Here is a 20,969-nt window from a genome sequence, read left to right as displayed (position 1 = left end):
TCACCCACTTAGCCACTAGCTTAATTACATGTTATTTTAAAAATCTTAATAATATTTGAAATATCAAGTTTTCAACAGCGTTTACACACCTCTTATATGTATGCCTGTAGCAAATGAAGACCTGTAATTAATCGCATTTTTATCCCTAGAAGCAACTGGACGTATGGCTGCACTCTGCTAGGGAGGACACGCACGGCCCTTGCCAATGCCGGACAGCCACGCCTGGCGTCTTAAAGTTGGCCATTCCTCCAATGGTATTTTCTTAATCTGCTATAATGTGAGATTTATGGCTACAGCTGAGAGGTATTTAAAAGCAGAACAGGAAACCACACAAGTTTCTTAAAATAAGAACACAAAGTGAGCTCAAACCCATGATGTTTATTCACCTGTCTAAAAAGGAAAGTCAGCCAGTAAGCAGAATATACTCAAAGCTAACCGCAAACGAGGAGTAAAAGAACACCACAGTTTACCTTAAGATCATACACACTTTACTTTCACTACTCTATATAGAAATTTCACTGAAAATGCTTTTGAATTATTTTTAAGGTTTCAAAGCTGTGTGTGCTGCACCTGAAAAATGCCACTGTGGTACTGATTACTCCTACAATCATGGACACTAGAGCTGAATATGAGGTGTCCGTCCTTCGCAACCTTCATAGCACGTGTGCTATGTAACCAAACCCCTTCTCTGCAGTGACCAGCAGATCAAGCTCATGTCTTTCAGACTAGGTCAGCTGTCGGCAGCAAAAGGCTTGCAGGTAGCTCTCAAATTTTTTATTAATGGGTAATAAGTGTATTTACTTAAATTTAAAAAGTGTGTTGATTTTAAAAGCCTGCAAGAGAATTAGTATAGGGCTAGGAGAAAAAGTACAGAAGTTACACAACTTGGCTGAAGCTCTGGAAACTGAACTAATGAACAAAAGTGGATAACTGATATTGTAACTTAAAATATTATTTGTTTGACGGACCTAAAATTTACTTAACAGAACAGTATCAACGCTAATCCTGCTTGACAAATCTCTGACTCCCCCTCCTACACCTCCAGGAGCAGTGGTTTGCTAACGTCTGTGCAAACTCCGTGTTGTGGTCTCCGTGCCTCTCACACACACAAGTGCTTCTTCAGTAACAGTGCTGCAATGTAAGTATTTGTATTTTGGGGAGAGAGGCTCCTTTCGAAAGTATTTTGATACTGTTTCGTCATGAGACTGGGCATCTGCCTGGGGAGTTAGTAAAGCATCGGTGATTTTAAAGTGTCAGTTATAAAGCAGCTCGTCACCCCTGAAGAAATGTTCCACAGAGATTCCCACTTGATCCTCCAGGACTGGGTACTCATGGAGTTCTCATTATCTCAGGCACAGCGCTAAACTCTGGGTACAGAGACGAAACACAATGGCATGGTTCCTACCCTCCTGAGAGACTCAGCTAAGGGAGAGACAGCCAGCAGACAGTTAAACACACCTGCTGAGGAGGAGGCATCTCAGCTGAAAATCTGCAAGGGGTGAGGGCGAGTTGGGACCACAAGGAAAGCGTGCAGAGCTCAGGGGCAGAAGGGACTATGGTCTGCCAGACAAGCTCCGAGCCAGCCTGTGCGGCGGGTCTGCAGGGCGAGGGGACAGCGAGACCAGAGCAGGGCTAAAGCTGCTACTCTACCTTGAATTCAAGGGGAGAAATATTAAGAGAACTGGTGTACCATGAAAAAAAAGAAACTGTTAACACTACGAAACTTCTCTACCGGGAATAAAAAATCCCACCAAAACGTCCTCTTGTTAAGATTTCTGTGAGCAGGCTCTGCTGGCCGAGTCACCGTGGTCGCTGCAGGCAGAGGGCCGCGGGCCTCCCTTTGGGACCCATCGGGGCTCCTGAACCCCCCTTCTGCCCTGTGTGCCGGCTGCGGGCACAGCGCCCACGTCCCAGGTCCACCCCAAACCCCAGCGGGAGACCCGGAGCCGGGACCCTGCTGATGGCAGAACAGCGAGGGGCTCGGTGAGGACCCCCCACCCGGTGCCTTCACATCGGGAGTCCTCCTGAGCACCGTCCCAGGCCTCGGCTTCCAGGCTCGTGTGCACACTTGCGCTGAAGTGCTCAGACGTCCGCCGCCAGTAACGGGGATCTAAGGGGACCTCGGCATACTGACATGGACATATGGGTGTTTGCTTGCTTTGTTTTAATTACACCTGTGAGTACTCTTTCCCTTGATTCAGAATTGGATTGCTAACGATGTTCCGTATTTCAGGTATACTGCGGCTTACTTTTTTTTTTTTAATGAACAATCATAGGACTTTAAGAACAGTATACAAAATACTTAAATTGCTAAGTGAATTCCAGGCTCTAAAAAATTAGCTGGATAGAGCAAGCTGTGATACATAACTAGTGTAGCAGTTGGGACCTGCTTGAACTCAACTGCGCCTCCACTGTCAGGAAGCGGCCCTGTGACCCGTCTGAAGGCCCACACAGCACTTGTGCCGCTCTGACGGCGTCTGTGAAGGCGCCTGTGCTCCCTGCCCTCCTCACTGCAAGCGAACTTTATTTCATTCTTCTTTTCTAAGGAAGACTTAGATAATCTCCCTGTTGATCTCTCTTATTTTCCCACATTTAAAGCAGTCTGAAGATGGTATTAGCAGTGTTAGTTTCAGAGGTTCATGGTTAGGTTACAATGCAGACTAGCACGGGGCTCAAATCAGATGATCAGATATCGTTTCTTTCTAGGTAAACGTGAAAAGAAATGTCCCATTAGCGAAATGAGAAAAGCTATCCAATACCTCAGTAAATCTATAAACCCTCCTGTCCACGAACAGAAAATGGCAAGTGATCATAAGCCATCAGTTCACGCCCAGTGTCTCAGAGAAAATAGGTTAAGGGGACTTTTGCAAGCCCAGGATTGAGTTTATTTTTTAAAAAAATCTGAAAGGTGGTGACGCTGGTGGTGGGTGTGGGCGTGTGTCTGTGTCAGTCACTCCTTCCAAGCTCTGCACGGCTCCTCAGGACTGTCTTGCCAGGATCCTGTGGCTGGAAGGTTGGTAGCAGAGCAGCTCTTGCCCTTCTGAATTACGGAGGATCAGTTCAGGAAGGGACAGATTACTTACAAAACACAACACCTTACAAGTATCACTTAGAAATGCCTGTTGGTACTTTTTTCTTCCAATGAGAATTCAGTTCACAGCCAATTTATTCTTTTTGGGAGCTCGATTCATCAAGTCCTGTTTCAGGTAAGTGACTGACTTTTAGATGGAAATAAAGGCGCTTTCTTCGGTACCCTGTTATATTAACAATGTTAGAACCAGTCTCCCAGTGTCTCAGGCCACTGTGACCTGGAGACTGAGGGAAGACGCAGGCTGAGCGGGAGGGTGGCGGGCGGCTGCCAGCCACAGGGCCCCGCACGGCCCGGTCCTCCTCCTCACTCCCACTCCAGGCCTAACTGGGCAGGGCCTCACTTTCGTCCTTTCTCTGGGTAACAGTCGGCATCTGCTAATCCAGGGCTTCCGCTCCATCCCCCACCCCCGCGGCCTCTGGCAACCAAAGTCTGCTCTCTCTCTCTGTGAGTCTGTCTCTATTTATAGACAGCTTCATCTGTGTCATTTCAGATTCTGCATATAAATGGTATCATGTTCCATGTCTTTCTCTGTCTTACTTCACTCAGTATGATCATCTCTAGGTCCACACATGTTGCTGCAAAGAGCATGATTTCATTCTTTTCATGGCTGAGTAGTATTTCACTGTGTGTGTGTGTGCGCGCATATATGCACACACATGTATATGTACACACACGTACACGTGTGTATGCACACACGTGTATATACGTGCACACACACGTGTGTATGTACACACACCCACATCTTCTTTATCCACTCCTCTGTCAGTGGACACTTCGGTTGCCGCGCGTCCTGGCTGTTGTAAACAGTGCTGCTGTGGACAGGGGGCGCATGAATCTTTTTGAACTACGAGTACTGTCAGACCAGAAGGCCTCTACCGTTAGTTTTGGGGGGACTTCCAGAATGTCTTCCATAGTGGCTGCATCAGTTTACATCCCCACAAACAGTGTAGGAGGTACAATAACCCATTTTTTAAAACAGTGGCTATGTCTTCAGAGATTTTATACTTATTGATAATTCTCCGGGATTAACAACTTTATTATCTACAGCTTACGAAATGTTTGACACGATAACATAATTTAAATTATGTTGCAGGTACTCCTACTGTAGAGAGCTACGTGCCTGCCTTTGCTGTGAGCACAGTGAATCACAGCCTGTGAAGACGGCAGAGCCGGCAGGAAGGAGAAAGCTGCTCTTCTTTCCAGGCAAGGACTCAGCCAATAAAAGCCCTGGGCTCTCTTTATTACAGCCCTCGCAACCGTCTTTCCCTCTGTCAGAGCATTTTCTTTCCGCAGTCGGGGACTTTGCAGGTGGCTGGTGGCTCGCTATGGTTGTGGACTGCGAGCTGCAATTCTCTGCTAATCATATGAGCTCTTCTTTGCTGGGGAAATATCTGGCAGGCAGTGTGTTTCAGGTCAACATGGGTTTCCTCGAACGCACGTAATTAAAATCCATGGCTTGAGTAGCATTTAGGATTACAAACACAAGGAAATTTACACTTCAAAACAAACAGCTGTTATACGTTTATTGTGTTTTTCTACAGTTTCTTTACACTTTTAAAAGCATGTGCGAAGGGCCAGACAAGAGAAGACGTGGCATGTGCTTTTTTTTTTTTTTCCCCACTAACTTGCTAGAAGGTCAGCCCTTCATTGTGCCAGGAGGTAAGAGGTAACTAGGATAGACATGTGTAAACCATAAAGGTATGCAATTCAAGTTAAAGACTTCATATGCTTTATCTGAAGGCCAAAAAGAGCAGTTGAAGAGTTTTATGTACAGTAACATTTTGGGGTTTGGACACAGTGAATTTAAAGTATCAGGGGAACATCTGTGTGGAAATATTCAGTAGATAGTTGAACATACACACTAGCAAATATATGAGAAAAGCCATATTAGGAGTATAGATTTGGAAGTCCTGCAAATAGATGATGATTAAACACTAGAAGTAGCTGAAATCACCAACGAGCATCAATATATAGAATGAGAAAGAGGTCAACTAGCTTTTAAGGGAAAAGCAGAGGAAGAAATCAAGGCTTCTAGTTTCCCCTTAATCCTGACTTTTAATAAAACACCTGCCCTTCTCCAATACAAATTTCAAAATAGAGTCCAAAATGTTCAAACAACTCCGTATCTGCTTTAATGGGAACTAGCCTTTTCCTCACTGCTGGATCACGTCATCCTGTGATTCTAGCGGCAGGCATTATCTGTACCCTCTGTTCATTTTTACAAGCTACTGTTTTAGAATCACCTTCTTTTAAACAGCTTTTCTGCAAAGGGATCATTTAATACTTGACTATTTTATCACCTTATTTCTTCAATTTCTTCCATTTTGCTTAATTAATGGTATGTATTCTCAGTGGTTGGAGTGCCCCAGTGGCTCAGTGGTAAAGAATCGCCTGCCAATGCAGGAGACTCTGGAGACATGCCTTTTCATGCTGTTCATGGGGTTCTCAAGGCAAGAATGCTGAAGTGGTTTGCCATCCCCTTCTCCAGTGGACAGCGTTTTGTCAGAAGTCTCCACCATGACCCATCCGTCGTGGGTGACCCCACATGGCATGGCTCATGGTTTCATTAGGTTACACAAGGCTGTGATCTGTGTCATCATTTTGGTTAGTTTTCTGTGACTGTGGTTTTTATTCTGTTTACCATCTGATGGATTAGGCTAAGAAGCTTGTGCAAGCTTCCTAAAAGAACGGACTGGCTGTGGGTAAAACTGGGTTTTTGCTCTGGTGGGCAGGGAGGAAATCAAGCTTGAATATTCATTTGAATGATTGATGCTGAAGCTGAAACTCCAATACTTTGGCCACCTGATGCAAAGGGCTGACTCACTGGAAATGACCCTGATGCTGGGAAAGATTGAGGGCAGGAGGAGAAGGGGGACAGAGGATGAGATGGTTGGATGGCATCACCAACTCGATGGACATGAGTCTGAGCAAACTCTGGGAGACAGTGAAGGACAGGGAAGCCTGGCACACTGCAGTCCCTGGGATCGCAAAGAGTCGGACATGACTGAGTGGCTGAACAACAGCAACTGGTGACATGGGTTTGATCCCTGAATTGGCAAGATCTCCTGGAACAGGAAATGGCAACCCACTCCAATATTCTTGCCTGGAATATCCCATGGACAGAGGAGCCTGGCGGGCTGCAATCCATGGGGTAGAAAAGAGCTGGATACACCTGAGCACGCATGTACACTTTCACAGTGGTTATCTTAGTTTTTAAATGTAAATGTATATTTTAGGTACTTTATGTGTTAAATTGGCACCTGTGAGCCAGTCTGTGAACCTATCTGCTTTTTATTATGCTTTGGAAAAGTCATTCTAAGTTTCTGTTATTTATTTTGAGGAAACTTAGGGATATAACTTGCTTTAAGATAGGGGGCTGGCTATATCTGAAAATATACTTTCCTCTGGATCATTATCTGGCTCAGTTTTTTTCTCATTTCTTCAAGTGTGATGTGACACTCTTATGCTACAGACTTTTAAACTAAATTATTCTATATTATTATACCAATATGACTTACTCAAAGGCACATGGACAGGCAAACAGCCCATGTCTCTATCAATAAAATACAATATTTCTAATGAAAAAGATTTTGGCTTCATGCCATAGAAAACTATGAATAAATTGACTCCACAATTTATCTAAGCACTGAACATGTGCAGAATGATGTCTTATCCTGCAGGAAGGAGGGTCATTTCTACTCGAGAAAACTACATTTGGGCATTTGTTATTATTTTTTTACCCAAACCAACATAATTTAAAATTCTGTCTTTGATAAGTAGTTAAGGTTGCTGCTACCTTGATAATGAAAGATAATTTTAACGGCTTCTAAACTGCTTTAAAGGAAGTATTTAATTAATCCTTTTCATGATGCCTGTATTAAACTGTCCTTTGAGTTGAACTGCAGCTATTATTCACGTATTCTGCCCCGTTTGCAAGTGATCGCTTTAGATCCACGCTGTCGTCAGTGGCTTTGGTGTAAAGAAGCCCCTTCGCTTCTGAGTACTGCGTTCCCAGAGACGACCGTTCAGGCCGCCCTGAGCCGTCTGGCCCTCTGGTGCCGGGCTCGGCGTGCCCTCAGGCACTTCTTCCGTCAGCCTGGGCTGTGATCCCCCAGCTTAGATCCCCGTGCAGCAGCTGTTTGGACAGCCTTCTGCCATCTATTTCCAATCGTGCTAACAGCATTCCACAGAGCTTCAAGGATGATAAACTGGCTGGATTCCAGGGCTCGCTCTGTAATCCTGCCCTGCCACTTCATGTGACGGGTACCTCACAGCTGACACGGAGGAAACTGCTTCAGAAATCAGACGCGATCTTTAGCAGAGCCTATCCGCACTTTCACAGGCAGGGTTAAGTTTTGTTTTGATCAACGTCAGGGCAAATACTAACACTATTTCAGAAAACTGCATCATTCCTTAATGTCTAACAGCTTCTCCATTCAGCAATCCATTCTCTCATATTTTTGATCCCTGAGAAACATTTACCGATCTGTTATTTCAGGTGATATCTGTACCCTCCAAACAAACAGAATTTAACTGGTTTGTGATTTAATCCACACACTTTCATCAGCATATGTTGTTATTACACATCAAAATATAAAGATCTGACCTTGTAAAAGTTTCTTAAAAAAAATTATTCCCAACATTATAGTCCTTTTTTTATCGGCCAGCCTGCCAACTTTACATGCCAAGACTGGTTTCTGCCTGTCTTGACAGGAACAGGGACTTACAAATCTTTGCTAATTAAGACCTGCTTACAGGAAACCCAGCACAAACACCACAAACTACTAAGAAAGAAACTGGGCCAATCAAGGCACAGCTCCATGCACACGCCACACCCAGCGAAGACACCGCCAGCGTAGCTGCAGGGGCCGCAGGTGCGGCTTCACTCTGGTTACTACTAAGCCAAGACGTGTCCGTTAGGGACAGCATTACAAACAACCGGTGGAGAAGGGAACCGCCACCCACTCCACTATCCCACGACCTGTACAGTCCGCGGGGTCCCAAAGGGTCGACAAGACTGACCCACCCACTCATTTCACTACAAGCAACTGAATGAGAAAGTCTGGCCTTCTATTTAATGAAATCTGCAATACTTTTTGAAAGTGTCCCTATCTAAAGCAAAATTAGCCAATTTTAATTTCATTACATCTTATCTGTACCTTGTTGAGACAGAACGCGTTATTTTCTAGCACAAGCTATCAGCAAAGAAGAAAACCAAGGGCATGGACATGTATCTACTGTGGCTGCTGGCCCTGAGTATTTGAGCCTCTGTCTTTAAATGATTCCCACTTTTAGGTCAATATCAACATTGTTGCGAATTGATGTGTTCAGTTTCTGAGTGTTGCCCATCAGAAACTTTCTAAGAGATGAGGATAGTCCTTTAAAGGATGCTGCAGAAGCCCTTTCATTAATCACTCATAGAATCTGGGTTAAGAATCACAAACTAAGATTGCTGCTTTAAGAAAAACAAATTTTGTCTCTTCAGAGATTAAATTCTTTTTCTTTAATTGGAGGAAAATTGCTTTACAATAGTTTAGGCTGTACATCAACACGAATCAGTCATAATTATACACACACACACACCTCTCCCTCAGGAGGCTCCCTCCCCACTCCCTGAGATTAAATTCTCTAATAAACAGCACATAATTTAAACCAACTTTCCCAAATAGTTTAGGCTTTATATTAATGAGGTTTAGTATGTATTTTCATCATTATTACTGAAGTCACAAAACAGTTAAATTCTGCAGTAGAAGAGACGGCTTGAGCGGGGAGCTGAACAATGTTAAAGGAAAAGATGGTTATCTTTTGTGCCAAAGCGTGCAAGAGAGCACCTCTTTTCCTTGACTTGCTGTGCGGGTGTCCACCTCGTGGCCTGATGTGAGCCTTCCTTCACTGAAGATGCTTTTAAAGGAAGGGTCAGAACGATTCAGCTTTAATCTTGAGTCTATAGATTTACCTAGCACTTTGGTGAACAAGATCCAACACGTTCTGAGAGTCTATTACGTGCCATTTAACCTTTCTGTATTTTAGATCCCATATTTGTGGAGTGGATTAAATGACCCCCTCCTCCAGACCTTTCCTGGTTGTAAACAAGAAAGATTTCTTAAAGTATCTTGGCAGCTCTGGTTAGATTTAAAGAAGTGTTATTCTGGTCAGCATGATTTTCAAAATTATAGAGCTACAGGAGAGCTCACTACTTAAAAAGTCACATAAATCTGTTACAATTATACTGAAAACACCTGGTCCAACCTTATCAGGAATTCTATTACATTAAAATGTAACAGTGCATTAAAAGAGATTCTGCGCTTTAGTCAAGGACAGCCTCAACATTGTGTCTCTAAATGAGGCCCTTTTAAGGGGACTTACTGATAAAGCATTGAGGTCAAGAACAAGGAGGATAATCATTTGGTAACTTTTTCCGAAAATGAAAGTAGTAAGACTCCTAATTCACATTAAAAGCAAAATAGGGGAGTCTATTTAAGTGTATGCATTTCTAGAACTGAGATCTGTAAATGCAGGCATGGGAAAGAGAAGAAGGCATTGACCCAGCTCATTATATTTTCAGGGGCAAACAGAATTACAGTCGGAAGACCAGCCAGAGGACGTCACCAGTCCCGCATGATGAGCTGCTAGAATGTGTGGTGGAGACAAAGTGGCCACAGGAACCCCAAGAAATCACCCGCACGTCCTCCACTGTTAGAGGGCTTCCTGCAGAGGGCACTGGAGCACGCGAGCCCGGTGTGCACGTGGGGCGCCACTGTTCTGCCAGAAGAGAAGGTATTCCGAGCAACCGCTTAACCTGGCCCCAAAGTGGCAGCATCATCAGTAGCATCATTTTGTTTTTATTAGGATTACTGTCAGAATTGGAGAAACTAGGAAGGAAGTTAGTGTGATGGAATTTGACTTTTTAAAATAAACGGATTTTCCCCCCACTTGTTGGCACAAAGTTAGCTCACTGCAATCACATAGAATTACTAACACGTTTATCTCTCTGGGTCAGGGCTGAATGTTTGGGCTACTTCCCACTCTGAAACTACTTGACACTGCCTTTAATCTTAACTATAGGGAGGACAGAAAGAAATAAAGATGCTCACACAAAGACTGATTCTTTGAAAGCATGAGTCTATTTTGTAGATAAATAATAAAATAGATTTGTCTAATGGGTATTATTAGACCAGATCTGTTCGGCCACTGCACTTATTTTCAGGCTTATTTAAATGTATCATAAAACTTTTAATATGCGACAGGCTTCCGTGAGTTTTCACGTTTAAAAGAGCCATTGTCATACAGTTTCGATACAGATATAACTTCTCAAAATAGGCTAATCAGTGCATATTGGTCAAGTATTTTACACAGTGAATCAGGACGTGTGTGCAAGTGTGTGCTCAGTCGTGTTCTACTCTTGGCCCCAGGGACTGCAGCCTGCTAGGCTCCTCTGTCCATGGGATTCTCCAGGCACGAATCCTGGAGTGGGCTGCCATTTCCTTCTCCAGGAGACCTTCCCAACCAGGATCAGACTTGCATCTCTTGTGTCTCCTGGCACTGGCATGCAGATATTTTACCCCTGTGCCTCCTGGGAAGCCCCCAGATTAGGGAATAGGATTTCAAACCTGAGAAAAAGTATTTTCTTCTGTAGATACAAAGAGCTTATACTTGAATTCTCAGGTCACCCAATTTTCAAAGATTCTGACATGCTGTCAGACCCCATTATTTTGACATTTGGATCAGAAAATATAATTCTAATTCTTATTATTAATGGTCCTGCTGTCAAAAGTAGGAAGTCAAGAAACACCTGGAGTAACAGGCAAATTTGGCCTGGGAATACGGAATGAAGCAGGGCAAAGACTAATAGAGTTTTGCCAAGAAAATGCACTGGTCATAACAAACACCCTCTTCCAACAACACAAGAGAAGACTCTATACATGGACATCGCCAGATGGTCAACACCGAAATCAGATTGATTATATTCTTTGCAGCCAAAGATGGAGAAGCTCTATACAGTCAGCAAAAACAAGACCAGGAGCTGACTATGGCTCAGACCATGAACTCCTTATTGCCAAATTCAGACTGAAATTGAAGAAAGTAGGGAAAACCACTAGACCATTCAGGTATGACCTAAATCACATCCCTTATGATTATACAGTGGAAATGAGAAATAGATTTAAGGGACTAGATCTGATAGATAGAGTGCCTGATGAACTATGGAATGAGGTTCGTGACATTGCACAGGAGACAGGGATCAAGACCATCCCCATGGAAAAGAAATGCAAAAAAGCAAAATGGCTGTCTGGGGAGGCCTTACAAATAGCTGTGAAAAGAAGAGAAGCAAAAAGCAAAGGAGACAAGGAAAGATATAAACATCTGAATGCAGAGTTCCAAAGAATAGCAAGAAGAGATAAGAAAGCCTTCTTCAGCGATCAATGCAAAGAAATAGAGGAAAACAACAGAATGGGAAAGACTAGGGATCTCTTCAAGAAAATCAGAGATACCAAAGGAACATTTCATGCAAAGATGGGCTCGATAAAGGACAGAAATGCTATGGACCTAACAGAAGCAGAAGATATTAAGAAGAGATGGCAAGAATACACAGAAGAACTGTACAAAAAAGATCTTCAAGACCCAGATAATCACGATGGTGTGATCACTCACCTAGAGCCAGACATCCTGGAATGTGAAGTCAAGTGGGCCTTAGGAAGCATCACTACGAACAAAGCTAGTGGAGGTGATGGAATTCCAGTTGAGCTATTCCAAATCCTGAAAGATGATGCTGTGAAGGTGCTGCACTCAATATGCCAGCAAATTTGGAAAACTCAGCAGTGGCCACAGGACTGGAAAAGGTCAGTTTTCATTCCAATCCCAAAGAAAGGCAATGCCAAAGAATGCTCAAACTACCGCACAATTGCACTCACCTCACACACTAGCAAAGTAATGCTCAAAATTCTCCAAGCCAGGCTTCAGCAATATGTGAACTGTGAACTTCCAGATGTTCAAGCTGGATTTAGAAAAGGCAGAGGAACCAGAGATCAAATTGCCAACATCCGCTGGATCATGGAAAAAGCAAGAGAGTTCCAGAAAAACATCTATTTCTGCTTTATTGTCTATGCCAAAGCCTTTGACTGTGTGGATCACAATAAACTGTGGAAAATGCTGAAAGAGATGGGAATACCAGACCACCTGATCTGCCTCTTGAGAAATTTGTATGCAGGTCAGGAAGCAACAGTTAGAACTGGACATGGAACAACAGACTGGTTCCAAATAGGAAAAGGAGTACATCAAGGCTGTATATTGTCACCCTGTTTATTTAACTTATATGCAGAGCACATCATGAGAAACGCTGGGCTGGAAGAAACACAAGCTGGAATCAAGATTGCCGGGAGAAATATCAATCACCTCAGATATGCAGATGACACCACCCTTATGGCAGAAAGTGAAGAGGAACTCAAATGCCTCTTGATGAAAGTGAAAGTGGAGAGTGAACAAGTGGGCTTAAAGCTCAACATTCAGAAAACGAAGATCATGGCATCCGGTCCCACCACTTTATGGGAAATAGATGGGGAAACAGTGGAAACAGTGTCAGACTTTATTTTTTGGGGCTCCAAAATCACTGCAGATGGTGACTGCAGCCATGAAATTAAAAGATGCTTACTCCTTGGAAGGAAAGTTATGACCAACCTAGATAGCATATTCAAAAGCAGAGACATTACTTTGCCAACAAAGGTCCGTCTAGTCAAGGCTATGGTTTTTCCTGTGGTCATGGATGGCTGTGAGAGTTGGACTGTGAAGAAGGCTGAGCGCCGAAGAATTGATGCTTTTGAAGTGTGGTGTTGGAGAAGACTCTTGCAAGTCCCTTGGACTGCAAGGAGATCCAACCAGTCCATTCTGAAGGAGATCAGCCCTGGGATTTCTTTGGAAGGAATGATGCTGAAGCTGAAACTCCAGTACTTTGGCCACCTCGTGCGAAGAGTTGACTCATTGGAAAAGACTCTGATGCTGGGAGGGATTGGGGGCAGGAGGAGAAGGGGACGACAGAGGATGAGATGGCTGGATGGCATCACTGACTCGATGGACGTGAGTCTCAGTGAACTCTGGGAGTTGGTGTTGGACAGGGAGGGCTGGCGTGCTGCAATTCATGGGGTCGCAAAGAGTCGGACACGACTGAGCGACTGATCTGATCTGATCTGATCTGTCTGACTTTCTGATCAGTTACAGCTTACCTAAGCTGTTGTATCAGAAAGCATCCGGAGAGTCCCTGCTGTATGGAAAGCATCTATGGAGAATTATGAGAAGGTCATCTGTTCCATGCTAATACCTACAAGGACTTTTTGGTTTAGCAGTAGAGGCAGGGTTCAAATTGAAACAAAGTGTAAGACACGCATATGCAGAGGTCCCTAGAAGGGTGTTTAACTCTGGAGAGATGTTCATGCACAATTCATGAAGGTTTGAGGAGCTTGTGGTCACAGATGACCCTGCAGGGTACAGTTTGGAAACTCTAACAGAGGCTGTGAGACCACCATCACATAAGGCCCAAGGTATGCACTCTTCCATTCTTGGTATTTATTATTTAATTCTTTAAAAAGGTGAACTGGACTGGATTTTTATCGTACCTCATATAAACCCTCTGCGTTCAACCTCTGCAAAATCCACTTTTCATGGCATCCGTGAAAAACGACCTTTGCACATTTCCTGTAGCCTGTAGTCACTGTGATCATCATTTCCTTCTTTATCCACAGACACGATTTTCTCATGCTTGTCTTTTCTTGTCCTTATTTCACTGAGACTTAAACGAAACAGCCTGTCAGAAAAAGAGCCGTGGCTAGGCCCCGGCAGTCTGAGAGCGGGTCGCAGGGGCCCTGTGGGCAGCGGCCTGTGGCCCCTCTGCTGCGCCAGCCCTGGCGAGTGCATCTGTCCTTGCTGTGGCCAGCCCATGCGCAGCACTCAGCTCAAGTGGGCATGATGCACCCAGCAGTCTGCTGAAGCCGAGAGAGCACCGGCGTGGCCCAGGGGCCAGTCTCTGTCACTCTTGGTGAGGTGCCTCCAGTTAATCCCTCAACGTGTCCAACGGCATGTCACCTGCCCAAAAGAAACCAGAGGGTGTTCCCCTAAAGTCACTACCAGGGTCACATTTAGAATTGCTCCACAGCCCCCCTCACACTTCTTAAATTAAAAATCAACTGCTTTAGACTTATGAAAGGTAAAGAAGTAAAGGGGCTTGGGAAGTGAAAAACACTTTGAAATTATCTAGCCTGCCTTCCTCTTTAAAAAAAAAAAAAATTAATCCATTCATTTAATTCCCACCTCTCCACTGTCTTTTATTAAACAGATCAAGTAAATATATACAAATGACCAAACGTTTCTCTTGACATGAAAGCTAAACCATGTTACCCCCTGCTCAGAACTCCCTGGTGACTTCCCACCTCACAAAGCTCACGTCTTCATGATGCCCTCGGGGTTCAGGGTGTCCCCTGCTCCACTCTGACCTGCGCCCCCCACCTGCCCCCACCCCTCGCTCTGTCCACACGGCCTCCTCGTCTAGCATGCCAGCGTACCCTCTGCCTGAGATCTTCTCTCCCAGAGAAACGAAACCAACACAGCCTGATCTCTTACCATCTTAAAGTCTCTGCTCAAATGTCAACTCTTCAGAGAGCTCTTCTCCCATCACCCTGTCGGAACAAAACCACACCCCACCACCCGTTACCCTTCACTGGCACCCATGTCTGCCCCCCTCCCAGACTGACTTTACTCTACAGCGTTTATTCCCTTCTGAATCCAATATAATTCATTTAATGTTTCACTTGCTTCTTCCTCCACCAGAATGCAAACCCCAGGCCAGTCACGTTTTGTTTTGTTTTCCTTCTGTTTTGTCCATTACCAACCTAGACAGCATATTAAAAAGCAGAGACATTACTTTGCCAGCAAAGGTCCATCTAGTCAAGGCTATGGTTTTTCCAGTGGTCATGTATGGATGTGAGAGTTGGACTATAAAGAAAGCTGAGTGCCGAAGAATTGATGCTTTTGAACTGTGGTGTTGGAGAAGACTCTTGAGAGTCCCTTGGACTGCGAGGAGATGCAACCAGTCCTCCTAAAGGAAATCAGTCCTAAATATTCATTGGAAGGACTGATGCTGAAGCTGAAACTCCAATACTGTGGCCACCTGATGCAAAGAACTGACTCATTGGAAAAGACCCTGATGCTGGGAAAGATTGAAGGCAGGAGGAGAAGGGGACGACAGAGGATGAGATGGTTGGATGGCATCACCAACGTGATACACATGAGTTTGGGTAAGCTCCAGGAGTTGGTGATGGACAGGGAGGTCTGGTGTGCACGGGCTTACAAAGAGTTGGACACGACTGAGCAACTGCACTGAACTGAACTGATGTCTCCAGCACCTAAACGATTCCTGGCACATGTGAGGTAGTCAACAAATATTTGTTTCATGACCAAAAGGCTGACTCGGTAAATGAGGCACTCTCTGTGCTGCTTCATGCCAATATTCCATTTTCTAATTTCTCTGTGGTTGGGGTATCCACACAGGTACCCCAACCTTAGTATAAAGAAAAAAAAACCATGAAAACATTTAAAACCTAAACCTGGCTTGTCTAAAAATAAAAGAAAATCAAGATGGGTATAGAAAAACAGAACAAATCATCAACCATCAGCATATCATTAACATACGTAGAACACTCCACCCAACAAGAGCAGATTGCATGAGCCCAAGTCCCCAAGACAGGCCACATCCTGGGTCATAAAACAAATTTCAAAAAGTTTAAAAGAACTGCAATCAGAGTATATTTTCACTATAATGGACTTAAACTAGAAATCAACAACACACAACAGGAAAATCCCCAAACCTTTAGATAACAACATTGGTATAAAATAACCCATGTGCCGAACTGGATGTCTCAAAGAATAAAACAGACAGAACTAAATGAAAATGAAAATGTGGGAGTGGGACATAACCCCACCCTTCAGGTGAGCTGCACAGACTTCCGACGATTACAGGGTGGGTGGAAAGGGGCACCTGGCAAGCAGGACCCGAGCCCTGTGATCAGACGGAACACCAGCAGCGACGTTGTGTTGAATACACACACCCTGGACACAGGATGGAAGGGTGTGACAGGACGTCCAGATGAGGTCCTGGCACCCGAAACTAAGAAAACACGAACAAAACATGAGCCCGACTCAACAACGATGGATCAGCATTCATTCACTGGCTGTGATAAATGATCATGCCAAATAAGAAATGAAGTTTAAAATCTAACTCACAGGCCCACACCCCCAAATCCTGGTGACCTAAGACTAGGCAAAGAATTCTCAGACTTGACACCAAAAGCATCACCCACTGAAGGACACCTTGATAAGCTAGCTGCTGCTGCTAAGTCACTTCAGTCGTGTCCGACTCCTAGCGATCCCATGGACTACAGCCTACCAGGTTCCTCCATCCTTGGGATTTTCCAGGCAAGAGTACTGGAGTGGGGTGCCATTGCTTTCTCCGGATAAGCTAGCTAATTCTCGTCCAAAGTGAAAACTTCTGTTCTGGGATAGACCTTGTTGCGAGGATAGAAAGACCTGGAAAGAGTCCAAGGAATCCGTGTATCTTGTCTTACGGCTATTGTTGAATCTACAGTTACCTGGACCTAAAAAGTTTAATTTAAAAAACCAATATAATGAAATGGAAAGGTACATACTTAAGGGACCATTAACTTTTTTCATAGTGAATCAATGTTAAGGATTCAATGAGGGTTTAAGACAGCAACTGGCACAAAGTAATCAACGTTATTAAGTCCTATCACTATCGTTTGAAAAGAAACTAGAAGATAACCCTTCCCTTTAAACAAGCATCATTTAAACAGGTTTGGAAAGAATTTAATTGCATTGATTTTTTAAAAAATCATTAAGATATTTAAGCTTGTGAATGATATCAAAGAAATCACTACCTAAACATACCTGCCAAACACTTCCTTAAGATAACATGTTCTGCTTTGAAAATCACACCTTTATTACATGGTGGCCAACCAACCTATCAATTATGTGAATAAAGTACCCAAGTGTTACAGCATTGCAAAAGGATAACTAAAAATAATTAAGCGGTGTAACAACGTGGCCCTAACCTTTTTCAGTCAACAGTAAATCTTATGCATTCTTCTTGAGGAACAATAAATAAGCTCTTTAGACAAAAGGTGTGACCTCAAATAAGCTTTCTGTGGCCAGGACACTAATTTGGTTTGATCTCAGAAGTAACTGTGCGAACAAGCATGGCTCGGTCACTGCGACAGAGGAGTACTGCTGGCCTCTCAAGTGCTATCACAGGCCGAATCGGTTTCAAACTGTTCATAAGCGCTTTGGTCTTACAGTCCTCTCTGACTTCCGACTAAGTATGGAGGCAGGCTCCAGGCCGGGTAAGCCGGGGAAAGCCTGGCTTCCACGGCTTCCTCCCAGACGTGCTGCGTTAGAGTGGACGGGGTTGTGCCCCAGGAGTCCCAACCTTTAACAGGAGTCCTGGGTGTTTCCATGCACAGTTAAGACTGTGATCATCCGTTCTGTGGCAAGTTATCACTCAACACGAAGCAGGATGCTCTGTAATCATTTTTATTCTTCCCAAATAGGGGATTTCTCCATTTTTCTGGAGTGGGAGAACTTGCGGTTGCTGAAATACATTAAGACAGGTGAGTACAAATAACATCAACATTATAGACAGTGACAGAAGTAGAGATCTCCTGGAACACCCCTTGTTACCAACAGCCATTTAAGGCAAGGGTCTCCAAGAGCGGGCCGGGAGAGATCTGAAGACGTTAACAGAGAAGGCTTGATGGACATCTTCCTGGCTGGCAGTAACGCCAACTGCACCGCCCTCTGGCATCTGTGCCAACAGAGGCAAGCTGTCTAAGCCACTGGTCCAATTAGTTGTTGTTGTCTAATTAGCTTGCATACCAAAGGAGACACCAACATTGAGTAAATTCAACAATCTTTCATCAAAACCTAATATTTGAATTCCTTGTATCAACTCATTTAGAGCCATTTGGCAGAGAATCTGCCCTCTTGCCCGCCAACATAACGATTTTCAGCCTTCTATTGTGCCTTGTACTTTGGCAAAAATATAAGCACTGCATTTGCCTTTAACTGTCAATTTCAAGGCAAACACAGAGAGAAAATAAACATGCAATTTCATCTCCCAAAACACCTGGTAAAAATGTATCCACTGTTCATTCAAAGCAAAATTTTTGATGCCCATTCTCAGAGGGGAGCCAAGTTCATATTTAGAAGCTTCATAAATATTTGTCTACTTGATTTTGACTTCCAGCTATAACCAGAATGCTCTATTATCTAGTAGGAAAAAATTCTTACATCTATATGTGGCGGTTTAGACGCCAAGACTCTCACGACCCCATGGACTGTAGCCTGGCCAGACTCCTCTGTCCATGGGATTTCCCAGACAAGAATCCTGGAGTGGGTTGCCATTTCCTTCTGCACCTCCATCTATATATTCCTACCTTAATTTTCATATCATTAAAAACTAAAGTATATGTCAAAAATTATCCTTTTGTTATTCCCACGAGAAACCAACATCTAATATAGCAAACAAGATCCTGGGCAAGAGGGAAGGACCAAGAATGAACATCTTGGTTTAAACAGGACATGTGCAGAAAGACCACGGAGACCAGGAGATTCCAGTCATAACAAATAGGAGTCTACTATACAGACTTAAAGACACGCAGAGAGGGAGAAGGCACTTGTACAGATTCTGTAATCTGACCTTCTGTCCCTCAGATCAGGAAACCTGCCTGTCAAGATGACTAGCATGCTTCATGCCTTTTTTCTTTCTCACTGTACCAGATGATTCTGAAATGCTTCATTACTGTTCACATTAGGTCACCAAAAAAATACTTGATAGCCTCAATATTTATAGTATGACCACTGTTCAATGCTTACAATAATAAATAACAAGCTGAGTTAATTATTATATATAATAATCACTGTTAAATAAGAAATCAGCATATTCCTATCATCCCACAACTAAGATGAAACAAATATGAAATGACATTTCATGACATCAAAGCCTGGAAAATGTCCTCTTCACAAGCTTCTAGACCACACTAACTCCTAACCTGCACACAGACGTGTTATCTGAACCTTATCATGCTTTTTTCAGACCTGTGTATGATTTCACTCATTTGTAAAATTTTGTCCAGCCACCCCAGGGTTGATGAGATGAAATAGAGCAGGAATTCTGGCTTACTTCACCAGGGCACAGCCTGCTATTTTGGGTGATCGTTTTTCATTCCGGCAGGACTGATTCCAGCTGCAGCGCCGTCCACAACACGATGCCCGCCTAACGATTCTATAGCGTGTGGCTTGCCCCGCGCACTCAGGCTGTTTTTCTGGTGCACATGGCCAAGGAGAGACAATCAGTGCTTTACTAAGCATACGTGACTGCCGTGTCAACAGGAAGAAAAGACAGAAGGTGAAGTCATATACCTTCATTGTCTTAAAGAATAGGTATAGCAATTCCAGAGTAACAGTCTTATCTGTACTGGCCTTAAACAAGCATTTCTCGATCATAAGGTTAAAGAGTTTCTCATTAGTGAAATGATGTGACCAGTGGTGGGAGGAAAAGAGGGGCAGTAGATTACTCCATATTGCAGATTAAATTTTATATCATTAAAGCCTGCAGGAACATTTCTGAACGCAAAACTACACAACTTCAAACTTTTTTCAAGCTATCTGACATTAATTATAACCTTTCTCTTACTTCATAATCAGTATTTTTAGTAAGATTAAGTGATTTAGAAAAATCAAGCAATGGAAACCACTCAAATGTTTCTCTTTTATCTGACTTAAAAACATAAAAATCCCAGCAGCTGCTTAAAAGAGTTTTAACCAAAGATGAACACAGCAACAATGCTGGACGTGGCCCCCTTCTCTTCTCTTCTCCTTTCAGGCTGCAGTTTATGAAACGTGTGAGAAGTGAAAACCAGAGAGGAGACTCTGGACGTGGCACCCTTCTCTTCTCCTTTCAGGCTGCAGTTTATACAACATGTAAGAAGTGAAAACCCGAGAGGAGACTCTGTAAACTTTTATTTACGTTGGGGAGTTTCCAAGAACCAGATGTCCACCCTTTGCCACCTGATGCTTATCAGCTAACAAAGTGTCCGATTTAAGATGCTTGGTCTTTCCCACCCTCACTGAGGTCAACTCCAGCGCCCCTCTCTAAATTTTCTTAATGCTTTACCTGAAGTGGGCTTGACCTCAGCCTGAGGTTTATACAGTTATTCAGAGTTTGACCATATAACTTGTCCTTCAAAGCAGGACATCTGAAAGTGAGAGGCGGGGTACGATAATTACTCTGGGACGGGAGGGGAGGTGTAAAACAGGGCACTCGGTTCCCCCATCCCCTTCCTTCCTCTATCAGACTTTCGCTCAATGATACAGGGGAGGCAGAAATGCATTATTTTCCACAGTAGTACATGATCTTGCATGGGCTGACCATTCAAGTTTCACGCTGGAAAATGAACAAATAAACTCAAGAGAATCTTCACAGCTGCTCAGGAAACCTCAAGTAAGTGGAACACTCTGACTCCTTTGGATGAAGGCTAAATTTGTAAATCCATTGCTTTGGATTTAAAAATCCAAGAAAAGAATGAAAATGGAAATTACTTAGGCTATCCTATAAAATATATTTTAACGTTCTCTACAGACTACTAAAGGATCTAACTGTGTTCAAATTCTAACAGTAAAATCTTAATAGCTACCACTATTCAAGAAGCTTCTACAAAGCATGGTGTATTCCAGGCAGTTTAATATCTGAAGAACTGGCCTCCTTCCTTCAGCCAATATCAGACTGGTATGTAAACTGTGGAATGATTATACAAATTGAATGTTT

The 20,969-nt window shown here is 43.5% G+C and overlaps 1 protein-coding gene and 1 long non-coding RNA gene across 4 annotated transcripts in view; one reads left to right on the top strand and one right to left on the bottom strand.

Annotated features, from left to right (window-relative positions):
- The window catches only part of UBE2E2 (ubiquitin conjugating enzyme E2 E2), a 382,154-nt gene that overhangs the window by 258,562 nt on the left and 102,623 nt on the right, over positions 1-20,969 (bottom strand). The gene's annotated exons all lie outside the window — the stretch shown is intronic.
- LOC129642925 (uncharacterized) lies at positions 679-4,295 on the top strand. Its single transcript, XR_008709932.1, has 3 exons — positions 679-758; positions 1,046-1,138; positions 4,185-4,295. It is a non-coding gene; the product is annotated as an uncharacterized LOC129642925 (long non-coding RNA).

The sequence above is a fragment of the Bubalus kerabau genome, chromosome 2, assembly GCF_029407905.1.
Source record: "Bubalus kerabau isolate K-KA32 ecotype Philippines breed swamp buffalo chromosome 2, PCC_UOA_SB_1v2, whole genome shotgun sequence".
NCBI classification, from domain to species: Eukaryota; Metazoa; Chordata; class Mammalia; order Artiodactyla; family Bovidae; genus Bubalus; species Bubalus kerabau.
This window is presented reverse-complemented; position numbering and strand designations above follow the sequence as displayed.